This window comes from Cervus canadensis, chromosome 28, assembly GCF_019320065.1.
Source record: "Cervus canadensis isolate Bull #8, Minnesota chromosome 28, ASM1932006v1, whole genome shotgun sequence".
NCBI classification, from domain to species: Eukaryota; Metazoa; Chordata; class Mammalia; order Artiodactyla; family Cervidae; genus Cervus; species Cervus canadensis.
The window spans coordinates 40,076,652-40,088,834 of NC_057413.1; the positions used below are offsets into that span (position 1 = coordinate 40,076,652).

Below are 12,183 nucleotides of genomic sequence, written 5' to 3' on the forward strand. Positions count from 1 at the left end.
CAAGTGGGGTCCCTAGACCAAGGGCATCAGTCTCACCTCAGCACTCAATAGAAAGGCACATTCTTGAGCCCCACCACGGACATAATGAATCAGAAAGAAACTCTGGGGGTGAGGCCCAGCAATGTGTGTTTTAATGAGTCTTTCAGGTGATTCTGATGAATGTTCAAGACTGAGAACCACTGGCTTAGAGTTTATATCTTGGACCAGTGGTTCTCAGTCTGGGTTGATTTTGCTTCCCAGAGGGCATTCAGCAATGTCTGTAGAGGTTTTTGGTGGTTATAATGGCCGGGGGTGGGGTGGGGGGAGTGTAGACGCTACTTATGTCTAGTGGGTGGAGGCCAGGGATGTTACCCAGCATCTACAATGTATATGACAGCTCCCAGCAAAGAATGATCCAGCCCCAAATGTCAATAGTGTTGAAGTTGAGGGCCCCTGCCTTGGGCCGATCATCATTTCTTCTGAGTCACTTGTTATGTAATCAGGACTCTGGTCAGCATGAGCCAAAGAAGAATGGCTGTTAGTTAGACAACCAACAGTGTCTGCTCCTGGAAATTACTTTCACAATAAATCAGACATCCCCTGCATCTTTCCCACCCTACCCCCTTGTGGAGAGGCTCGATCTTTAGAAATAGAGAGATACTACAGAATGCCAAGTATGGGGCTGGCAGGGTCAAAGAGGTTTCCATATGTCAGGGTGAGCAAACACCCAGCCCCTCCTTCCCTTCCTTTTTTTGGGGGGAGGTAGAGAATCCTGGTGGAGGGATGTTGACAGGGATCATGCTTGGTGGTTTACTCCAAATATTATTGGTAATGCAGTTTTGTCAGGAGATTAATCATCTCTCTCTAAACGTAGCACATGATTTTAAAGGTTGGCTGCATCCCTGAGTGTGATTTTTGCAGTACTTTGGAGCCAATTTTATTTTTTTCTGTCGGAGAAATGCAGCCCCATTGTGTCATAGGAGCAGGGGAGCAACTAGACTGTAATGTGTAGAGAATTCCTTTTGGGGGGGCCTCAATCAAGTGTGTGACACCGGACACCCCTGATTTTGTATGAATCAGACCTTCTAGCTCTGTCTGAATTTTCTGTAATGGTGCAAGTGATCAGTTTCTGCACTAAGGCGGTAGCTGTTAGCCACATGCGGCTGTTGAACACATGAGATGTGGCTGGTACAGCTAAGGAATTATTTTTTTGTTGTTGCTTTAGGAATAGTATTTTCAAATGTATTTCATTCCATTTAACTTAAATTTGAATAGTCAAATGGCACCAGTGACCACTGTCATGAGCCGTGTTACCTTAGATGCCCTGAGCTGTCCCCATGGTGCTCAGCAGTGTGCTGGCTCGTGGCGGCTCCAAGAGGTACTGAGCATACAGCTTGCTTGGAGTTGGACGGGTTCGTACTTAGAGGGCTCCCATCCAGCCCATCTCAGCTGGCACTCCGCCCCCCAGCCCCAGGTTCCAGAGAGAGGCTTGGTTATTTTTTTTAAACATAATTCTTTTTAAAAAAGTTATTATCATCTTGGCTGTGCTGGGTCTTCATGGTGGTGTTCGAGCTTTCTCTTGTTGCCACATGTGGGCCTAGTTACCCTGCGGCACGCGGGCTCTACTTTCCTGACCAGGGATGGGACCCACGTCCCCTTCATTGGAAGGCGGATTCTTAACCGCTGGACCACAAGGGAAGTCCTGAGGCTTGGTTATTTTGGGTTTGTTTTTTTTTTGTCCTTGCAGTGAGTCTTGTGGGGTCTTAGTTCCCTCAACTTGGGATTGAACCCGGGCCCTTGCCAGTGAAAGCGCGGAGTCCTAGCTACTAAACCGTCAGGGAACTCCTGAGGCTCCAGTGTTTTAAATGTTGCAAAAACCTGTCACCTTGTTGAGCATTTCCCAGCTGAGGCAACCCAGCCCATCCAGTACTTCAGAGCTCTTTGCTTCTGGTGAGAATTTTCTCAGTTTAGCATGGAATTGTTGATTATACCACGCCCGTCAGGAACTCGACCTGATAATTGAGTAAAAAGTAAATTTGTTTTCCAATTGAAAAACATGTGCAGTCTGTTTGATAGATAAAAATCTTTCTAAAACGGGGATTTCCTTGGTCAAAAAATACGTAAAAGGTCCCGGAGTGGTGTAGAGGTTAGATGTTGCTAATATAGTCCAGCACCCTCACTTTGAAGGAGAGAAGGGAGACCCAGGTGGAATGGGGCCAAGTTAGGACTAAAAGCTGGAGCTTCAGATTGATGGGAGAGAGGCCAGTGTCTGAGCAGCCTTCCTGTGGCCCAGTGTGTGTGTGTGTCTGCCCTGGGCTGTCTGCCCCCGAACAGTGATTGTGACTGTGTGGCATTCCCTTTGATGGCTGCGCAGACATTAGGGAGATTAACAGCCTCTTTGATCACAGTGTCATAGAGTAGGTATTACGGGCTAGGAGAAGTGCTCCAGGTGTGCTCCCTGGGCTGATTGTATCACAGTGGGGAACTACCTGGAAAGAAGGTCATAAAAAAAAATGCGAAGTCTTGGGTCCCATCATAGACCTATCCTGGTGCCCTGGTGCTCCCTACCCCCATCTGGAAACCCCAGCTCTTGTTACTCACACCCTGGTGTAACCCTCGTCAGCCTCCTTGCATGGGCCCTGGGCTTGGCCATTGACTTGCTTTGGCCAGTGAGATGTTGGCCAGCAGGATGGAAGCAGAGGCTTGAGAGCTAAATGCTCACACCTTGGAGGACTTCCCAGGTGGCTCAGTGGTAAAGAATCCACCTGCCAGTGCAGGAGATGCAAGAGACTCGGGTTCGATCCCTGGGTGGGGAATATTCCCTGGGGTAGGAAACAGCAACTCATTCCAGCATTCTTGCCTGGAAAGTTCCATGGACAGGGGAGCCTGGCGGGCTACAGTCCATGGGGTCACAAAGAGTCGGACACGACACACACGCACATTGGAACTTGTCCTTTTGGACTGTATGCTCTTGGAACCCTGAGCTACCACATTAAGTAGGGCCAGGTACTCGGCTGGAGAGACCACGTGGGGATAAGGGCAGGGAGGGGAGGGGGCGAGGGGGAGGGACAGGTACTCAGCCAGCTGCCAGCCACCCCAGCATCCCAGTCCTGTGAATGAAGAAGCTGCTTTGGACATTCCAGCCCCAGCTGAGGCATATGGAAATGAACCACCCAGCAGAACCCAGCCAACCCACACCCTGGTGGTGGGGTGTTAATGACCAGGGTTCTTGCCCTTCCCCAACCAATGGAAATTGACGAGCGACCAGACAAGAAATTCAGACAAGGCTTTCATGGGGACCTCTGCTGCAGCAGAGAGGGGCAGCAAGAACAAACAGCAGGTTCCTCGCTTGTTTGCTTCCTGAGGGCGGCGAGCTTGTTCCTTATGTGGGGTGAGGGTGGGGGTGTGTCCAGGGGTCTGGCCAGAGGGGTCACTTAGGTGTTTTGCCCACCCTTAGGTGGTAGTGTGTGCAGGGAGCATGCATAGTAACTGCTTTTGCTCCCAACACCCTGTTTTTGCTTCAGGCTCTTCAAAAGTCACAGGTGGGTTTTTGGTCTCTTTGTATCTTTTGGGCCCAGAATTTGCCCCAAGTCCCATACAGTTTCATTGTATTTTGTCGCCCAAGGAGAGGTGTGTCCAGGTGCAAACACTGCAGCGCTGCAGCAAAGGGTCCCGGACCCCAGCCTGTCAGGGGCTGGGGTGCTGGTTACTGCCAGGCAAGGCTCCCCACTTGACCCCTGCTCATGGGGGGTGGGAAGGGCTAGGGCTGCAGTTTTTTCCCACGGTGTTTGGCTACAGTAGGGCATTTCTTGTTTTAAAAGTTTTTATCTTGCTAAACTGCACCTCCTCTAGTCCTTTGGCTAAAGAGAAGAGGCTTTTTTAAGAGCTGTCATTGTTCATAGTCGTTGGTCTTTCTGGGTTGCTGACTTCTCCAGCCACACACCTGGGGTATATCAGGTGAAAAGAAAACCCAGAGAACTCTTTGCCCTGTCATTCTTTGGGTTCTGAGGTCTCTAGTAGTCAGCCGGTCATCTTTTCTCCCCTTTTAGAGTCGTCTTATATTTGTTTATGTCCAGGACTTTTAGCTGGACTTTGGAGGGACAAGCACATTTACTCCATCTTGCCAGGAACCAGAAATCCAGATTTGCCTGTTCTTGAGCTTCATATAAATAGAATCCGTTTAGTATGCTCTGTAAAGTTTGGCTTCTCTTGCTCATCATAATGTCTTGAGATGTTTTTCATGTAATTGTGTGTAGCTGGATGTTTTTCATTGCTGTATAATATTCAACTGTGCGAGCAAACCGCACAGTAGAATTTGCACTGTGGAGTCCTAGACAGCAGTGAAAAAGCAAATGATCTCAACTGCATGCAATAACCCCATGATTTATTGATCAGTCCCTCTGTGGATGGGCATCTGGGTTGCTTCCAGTTTGGAGCTATTATGAGCAACGCTGCTACAAGTGCTCTTGGTCGTAGGTTTCAGTGGCCACAAACACTCATTTCTGTTGGGAATAAATATTGCAAAAGCTTCTCAACTGGTCTCTTCATTTCAGCTGTTGCCTCCTTCTAGTCAGTTTTCCACATCAAAGCCACAGTGATCTTCTGAAAACATTAATGGGATCTCTTCCCCACCCTTGCTTTACCAGTGGCTTCCTCTCTTGCTTAGAATAAAATCCAGATCCATCCTCACCATGGGCCTTGTGGACCATGTTCTCTTTCCTGCCCCTGCCCTCCCACCCGTCCACCCATCCATTCACTGTGCCGAGCTCACTCCCACTTCAGGACAATGTGCCCGTGTTGTTCCCTCTGCCAGAGACACTCTTCCCCCAAATCATCACATACCCCCCTTTCCCTTTTATACAGGTCTCTGTCCAGATGTTACCTTTTCAAAGAGGGATTCTAGGGACTTCCCTGGTGGTCCAGTGGTTAAGACTCCACTCTTCCACGGCAGAGGGCATGGGTTTGAGCCCTGGTCAGGGAACGAAGACCCCATATGCCATATGGCATGGCCAAAAAATAAAAAATTAAAAGATAAAAAAATTAAAAGTCAAGTATTACAAAAAAAGGATTCTGAAATGGTCCCCACTCATCCTCTATTCCTTTACCCACATTACTTTTCTTGATGGTACCCAGAGCCACTTGAGCTCTTACTGTATTTATTGTGCGTCTCCCACTCTGGCATGAAACATCCACGGGGTTATCCCGTGGTTCTGTGCTGTATGTAGTAGGTGCTCAGGAAATGTTTGTTAAACATATTAAAGACACTAAGACGGGATCTGGGCGGACGCCTCAGTTCTGACACCAGCGTGATCTTCAGGCTCCATCACAGGGCAAGTCCCCACGACTCTAATCTCCTGGGATCTTGTGACAAGGCAGACTCTGATCTGGAGGTCTGGGTTGGGACCCGAGATGCTGGCTGTCGTCCCAGCTCCCAGGGGATGCCCAGGCTGTGGGTTCTGAGACCCAGACTTTGAATAGTGAGGCCGTTACTGCTCTAAACTGGTTTCCACACCTGTTCGTTGTGGAAAGCAAGTGGTGATGTGTGTAAATCACGGTGCACGGTGCCTGGCCTTAGCACACTCTCAGTAAGTTTCAACTGCCCCTCCTCTGGGGGCTTTCAGGGTCTGAACCTTGAAGCAGCTGTTGAATTTCTCCCTCTGATCCTCTCCATTCCCCCTTGTTTGGTCCCCTCCACTGACCCTCAGCAGAGCCTTGTCCAGGTTATGTCTCCGTTGCTGGCCAGCCCCACCTGTCATGGGCAGGGGCCTGGGGAGGATTCTGGTACTTTGACAGTCGTGGGGAATTATGCAAATGAGATGCAAAGCAGCAGTTAATAAGCCCTGATTGTGTTTGCGCAGCACTGGGGAACGCGGAGGATTACTGCCGGGCTGGGGTGGGGGATAGGGACCATGATGCTCTTTGGGTTGGGGAAGGAGGCAGTGACAAAAGGGATTGGCTTCTCTGGGGGCCACGAGAGCAGCTGCCCTGTGGCCTGGGCGAGGCCCCCTCCTTATTTGTAGACTGATCCAACCTGTGGGACTGGAACACGATTAAGGTCCAGGAGGTCGGGCACAGGGGGTGTGTGTGTGTGTGTGTGTGTGTGGATTAGGGAGTGTCCCTGGGCCTGTCTGGGGCCTACAAGTTGCAGATGGCAACTCCTTGATGTTTTTCTAGCTCAAGTAACATGCAGAGGAAAGTTGCCACAGAACTGGCAGAGGAGACTTCCCCAGCAGTCCAGGTGTTAAGACTCCATTCTTCTACTGCAGGGAGTTCAGATTCGATCCCTGGTTGGGGAACTAAGATCCCACAGGCCAAAAAAAAAAAAAAACACCAAAAGACAAAAAAGTTGGCAGAGGACGATTTTCCCCTGAATGGGGGTCCACATGGGAAGAAGGAGACGAGGAAGGTAGGAGATAAAGATGGAGTAGTTTTGAAGGGCACAGGCTGACAGGTGTAACCTGTTACCGGTATTTTTGCTGGTTTAGGGGGTGTCTTATCAATGTCAACTTTGACAGAAACTAAGTCTGTCCAATCTTGTTGTCTTCTTCCCTCATGAACCTCTCTTGGGGACCCTCCCAACAGCAGATGGGGCTGGATCAGGCTGATGGAGGTGGGTGGGGGGGCGGCTGTCTTTGATATCCCTGGATGGAGTTGGCTGTTTAGGAGAAAGATGATCCGAGCCTGGGGGCTGGCAGGCGGGCCGGGGGCTTTGCTTACAGGGCCTCCTGGGAACTCAATCCCTCCCTGCCCCCTAGCTCTCCTGGGAGCCTCTGCTCTCAGGCACCAGGCATCCCCACACTCTTGGCCTGGGTGTGGACCTCACTAACTGTTGAGGACCTCCAGGTTTGGGGACACACAACATCAGGCTTCTGGACCAAGGAGGCCAGGCTGGAAGTCACCTCTGAGGTCGTTTGGGGGGATCCTCACTCATGCCCACTATTTGACTTCAAGTACATGTGACCCTGTCCTGCCTTGATCTAAGGATGAGAAGCATCCTTTTAGAAAATGGGTGGCTGTCACCATGTTGCCCAATCAGATCTTTCCTAATGGAACCCATGGAATAAGCTTGGCAGGCAGGGAGTTCAAATCCCAGCCCAGGCATTTTCTGCCTTTGTCCTCTTGGGGAAATTGCTTAACCACTCAGAGCCTCTTTCCTCATCAGTCCTGGAGCCTCACAGAGATGCTGCAAGAGAACAAGGGTCCAGTAAATCCACTAGCCCGTCACCCCTGAGGGCAGAGACTTTGTTTTGCTGGTGGCCCGCATCCCAGCATGTAGAACCCCAGGCACATAGTGGGTGCCTAGTCAATATCCGGTGAATGAATGAAGTGCCCCATTTCATCTGTTCCAAGATGATTTCCCCCTCACATTTGACATCACTGATATTAGAATGCTTCATACGCTCTTTATTAATAGCATGTCTTGGTTTAGTTGGCAGCAGTCTTATGACCGAGAGGGTTGTAGATGGGATGAACTGTGGAAGAGGCTGTCACTGTATTAACAGGCACTTTTTGGCTTAATTTTTTTTTTTTTTTAATTTTTTTTATTAGTTGGAGGCTAATTACTTCACAACATTTCAGTGGGTTTTGTCATACATTGATATGAATCAGCCATAGATTTACACTTATTCCCCATCCCGATCCCCCCTCCCACCTCCCTCTCCACCCGATTCCTCTGGGTCTTCCCAGTGCACCAGGCCCGAGCACTTGTCTCATGCATCCCACCTGGGCTGGTGATCTGTTTCACCATAGATAGTATACATGCTGTTCTTTTGAAACATCCCACCCTCACCTTCTCCCACAGAGTTCAAAAGTCTGTTCTGTATTTCTGTGTCTCTTTTTCTGTTTTGCATATAGGGTTATCGTTACCATCTTTCTAAATTCCATATATATGTGTTAGTATGCTGTAATGTTCTTTATCTTTCTGGCTTACTTCACTCTGTATAAGGGGCTCCAGTTTCATCCATCTCATTAGGACTGATTCAAATGAATTCTTTTTGACGGCTGAGTAATATTCCATGGTGTATATGTACCACAGCTTCCTTATCCATTCATCTGCTGATGGGCATTGGCTTAATTTTTGATGGGCCTCCGCTTCTTTCTGATTGCATGTGCCCTCTCTGGGCTGTGCGGGATCCCTGAGTATTGCCCTGGGGCACAGGGCCTTCAGTGACCCTGCCTGAGGTCTTTCTGAGGCTGTCCTGGGCTGAGGGTAGCGCATCCCGTAGGGAACACTGACCTAAAGACCCTTCTTGGCCTAAAGACCCCCTCCCCTGGCCCCCACTGGATGTTATCTATCCTTCTTGGTTGGTGGCAGGGCTCTCTGAAGTCTGGGATTCTTTTTGGGGAAGGGGGTCTATTTTGTTCAATCCTGTCTTAATTCCAGGTACCAGGACTGGACAGCAACTAGGGGGTGGGGGGTATCTGTGAGCTGCCTAGGCTGAGGGGCTGTAGATGGGATCTAGTCTGGACCAGACAGAGGACTTTCAGAATGAGGGAGAGGGAGTGGGGGAGGCGGACCCGTCTCCCCACCCTCCCACAGTCCCCTCCAGGCCCCCCAGCAGCAGACTGAGAGACCACAGGCAGATTAGTGTCCAGAGGAGCAGACAGAGCCTCCTAGGAAGGAGCTCATTGTTCAGTCCCCTGGTTGGGACACTCATTTGTGTCACCAATCCCCTCCCACGAGGCCAAGGTTGGGGACTTGTGTGTACAGCTGCGATTTTGTGGGGGAAGAGTTTGTGCATTCTGTGTTCCGGATTCATGTAGATGGGTGTACACATGTCAAAGATAGGTGTACATTGATATTAGTGTTACAGTTATATGTATGTGTGTGTTATCTGTACACATATAGGTAAGTACACAGACTTGTGGAAATGCACATGTGCAAATACATATAATGAGTGTTTGTATGTGTAAATATGTCATTGGCATGCACATGTGCATGGACAAGTATTGGTGTGGATGGGTCATACATGTGGAGTACATGTTTGCTGTGGGGTGTGTGGGACAGCTCTGGCCTTGGGAGCAACACCAGAATTAGAATCACAAGGCCTCGCTGCCAATAAGGAGCCCAGGAGCCTTGGATGCCCAGACAGGTTGTTTTACTACTATGGGCCTCAGTTTCCAATCTGTAAAATGGGTATGGAATCTCTTGGAATGAGATCGTAGAGGAGCATCTCACACTTGGCCTGACCCAGAAAAATCAAGTCTGAAATTGAGGAGTGACTGAATGATAAGTGATTAAGCAAGTAGAAATGTTTTGCAGAGCGACACATGGTAACATTTTAAGGACCTGAGGGAAGCATGTGGAAAGATGCAACTTCCAAATTCTTGAAGGCATTTTGGGAGGCAGGGTCTTGGGGACCCCTGCCCCGCCCCGCCGTGGGGCGTGGCTGCCGGAGCCCGGGAAGGTGAAGCGTGCGCGTGCCCGCCTGGAGGTGCGGGCACCGCGCGGGAGGCGGGCGTCCCCTGGTGTCCGCGGGAGGGAGGCTGTCTGAGCCAGCATTGCCCAGTTGCCATGGAAACGAGCAGACGGAGGTGGGCGGCGGGAGAAGGAGGCGGGTCGGGAGGAGGGACGGGGAGGAGGCGGCGGCGGGCGGCGGGCGGCGGGCGGCGGGCGGCGGGCGGGGAGCCGGCGTCTGCAGCCCTGGAGCCGCTGCGTTCGCGAGCGAGTGGTGGAGGGAACCCAGAAGGACAGAGCCCCCGGCCCGGGCGCCAGGCCCTCTCCCCGCCCGCCGCCACGGAGCAGGAGGAGGGCAGCCGGCCCCTCGGCCCCGGCCTGGCCCAGCGGGGGCCGCGCGCGCCTCCGTGCCCGGGGCTTGGTGCCCAGACGGGCCCAGGTAGGCATCTCGGTGGGGACAGCCGGAAGAGGCTGTCCGGAGACTGCGGCCGGCGTCCGCTCCTGCCTTCCTACCGGCAGGACCCGGCAGCAAGCCCTGGGACCAATGGGCCTGGTGGGACGCAGCCTGCGTCCCCAGAGGCCCTCTGCAGAAGCTGGGTCCTCCCCATCAGGACTGTCCCCGTTACTGGCCCTCTGCGCTTCCGTCCCTTTCTGCACCCCTGCCACAGGTCCTTACCAGAGAAGTGCCCCTTCCCTCGCAGAGTGGGCCCCAGGGGCCAGAGCTTCCAGGAGCCCGTGGTACTGCTGCTCCCCAGGCTGAGGGGGGTGGCAGTGGGGATGGGGGGGGGAGGATGTCCCCCACCCCCGCTAGGGGCAGTCCCAGGCCCTGGCCATCGGGAACCAGCAGGCCCACCTCCTACCCCCACACCAGCTTGGCCCCCCCTGTGGTCTCAGGGCCTGGGCTTAGACCCCGGGTCAGGGAGGAGACCTCTCTCTTCTCCCCCAGGCTCTGGCCCTTCCCCTCCTTGCTCTCCCGGTCGACCCAGTTCCCCCAGATCTCCCAAAGGGCCCTGTCCCACCTGGCCCATTCGCAAGCCCAGGGTCTCCATGCTGGGTGGGGGCCCGCCCTGATGGGGTGGGGTGCCCAAGGCCCTCCCTCCCCCTCTCTGTCCCTCTGCAGCGTGGCCCCCGGGATGGACTCAGACGCTGCTGGGGGAGCTAGGGCACTGCAGAGGAGACTGTGCTGCTGCCCGGGAGGGGGTGGGGCCGGGCCTGGGGAGGAGCTGGGCAGCACTGCCTGGCTGTGGGCACAGAGCGGGCATGAGGGCCTGTGGCAGAGCAGTGGGCGCAGAGCACCGGCCCGGGGGCCCCTGGGCCACAGCTGAAGGGCCTCGGCCAGCGTGGGGGGAGATCCCAGCCCAGGGGGACAGGGGGTGGTGTGTCAACCTCCAGCCTGCCCAGGGGGCTTAGGACCCGAAGGGTCTGCCCCATTCTCCCACCTGCCCTCCATCCCCAGCAGCCCCTGAGAGCTGGGCTGGCTCCTTGGCTGGGTCTCGGCACCACACTGGAGCTCCCCCTTCCCTGGGCACTCGGGGGCCCTGGTATAGGGCCGAGGTGATGGGGTCAGGGGATGCGTGCTGAGAAGCTGACGTAGCTCCGTTCATTCATTTCTGCAAGCCGTAGTTGCACTTGCTGAATATAGGTACGGAGGTCTCCTACTTCGAGGTTAAGGGCCCAGGTGAGAAGGTGGGCCTGGGGGTGGCAGGAACTGGGTGGGGAGGTGCAGATTTGCTCAGAAGCCAGCAACCCAGTAACCGGTGTGCACCGCCCCCTTGTCTCCGAGTCCTGGCACTCTCCTTCCGACCAGCGTCCATCCCATCCCCACTAGGACAGGGGCCAGTGAGGCCTGGAGGGCAGACTCTTTTGGCAGAAGCTGGAAAGAGCAGACCCTTCCCCAGAACTCCTGCTCCTGTTTGGCCTTCTCTAGGCCACAGTCCCCCTCTCCACCATTTTCTCCGTCCCACGCGTCCTGGGCTCTGCGTTTGCTCGCTCTGTCTCCTCTGTTACCCCCAGACTCTGGGGCAGTCATTGCACCAGAACGGAAGCCCCACCAGTGGGCTCACAGCCCAGGGCACCTGCGCCCCACCCCCCGCAGCCTTCCCTGCATCGGCTGGAGCTGAAGGGCGGCTGCAGGAGCATCAGAGGCCCCAGGACTAGAGCAGTTTGGCCTGGGCTGGCCCTCCCCGCGTGCCCCTGGTGTAGGAGGTCTGGGGAGAGGAAGCAGCATCTCCACTTGTCTCTCAGGGCTCCAAAGCTGAGCTCCAGGCTTCCTTAAATTGGTCCTTCTGCTGTACTCCTCATCTCGGGAAGCAGCACCCCCCTGTCAGGCGCTCAGGCCCAAACCCCAGCACCACCTGGACTCCTCGCTTTCACATCCAAACCATCAGCAAATCCTCTTGGCCCCAAAGTCACTATCTTCCAACTCCAAGCACCTCTCACCAGCTTCCGGCATTAGCGCCTTGCTCCGAGTCGCCATCTTCCCTCACTTAGGGGGGAGGGTGGGGGGGCTGCAGCTGCCTGCCAGTAGGTGCCCCCTGTAATACATGCTCCCCCTCACCTCCCCCAGCAGCCAGGGATCTTTTGAAACCTAAGTCAGGTCACACCCCACCTCTTCTCACACCCTGCAATGGCTCCTGTCTCACTCGATGCCGGGGGAGGGGGGAGTCACAGGCCTCCCTCTGACCTACAAGCCACCATGTGTCTGCATCACCTCCCAGTCAGCCTCCCTGACTTCAGCCTTCCCCCTCACTCCCCCTGCTCCAGCCACGCGGCCCCCTTGTTCCTCAACCCTGGCAGCTGGGCTTCAC

General features: G+C 53.7%; 1 protein-coding gene across 3 annotated transcripts in view; it reads left to right on the plus strand.

Moving 5' to 3' along the window:
- Window positions 1-12,183, plus strand: part of PACSIN1 (protein kinase C and casein kinase substrate in neurons 1) — a 64,811-nt gene that overhangs the window by 26,382 nt on the left and 26,246 nt on the right. The window contains exon 1 of one of the 3 annotated variants that reach the window (XM_043450552.1): window positions 9,491-9,513. The exons of 1 other annotated variant lie outside the window; for it this stretch is intronic. The gene's annotated coding sequence lies outside the window, so the exon portion shown is untranslated. Of the gene's footprint in view, window positions 1-9,490; window positions 9,514-9,568; window positions 9,816-12,183 lie in introns of those variants that run through there. One more of the 3 variants, XM_043450551.1, reaches the window with a different exon arrangement.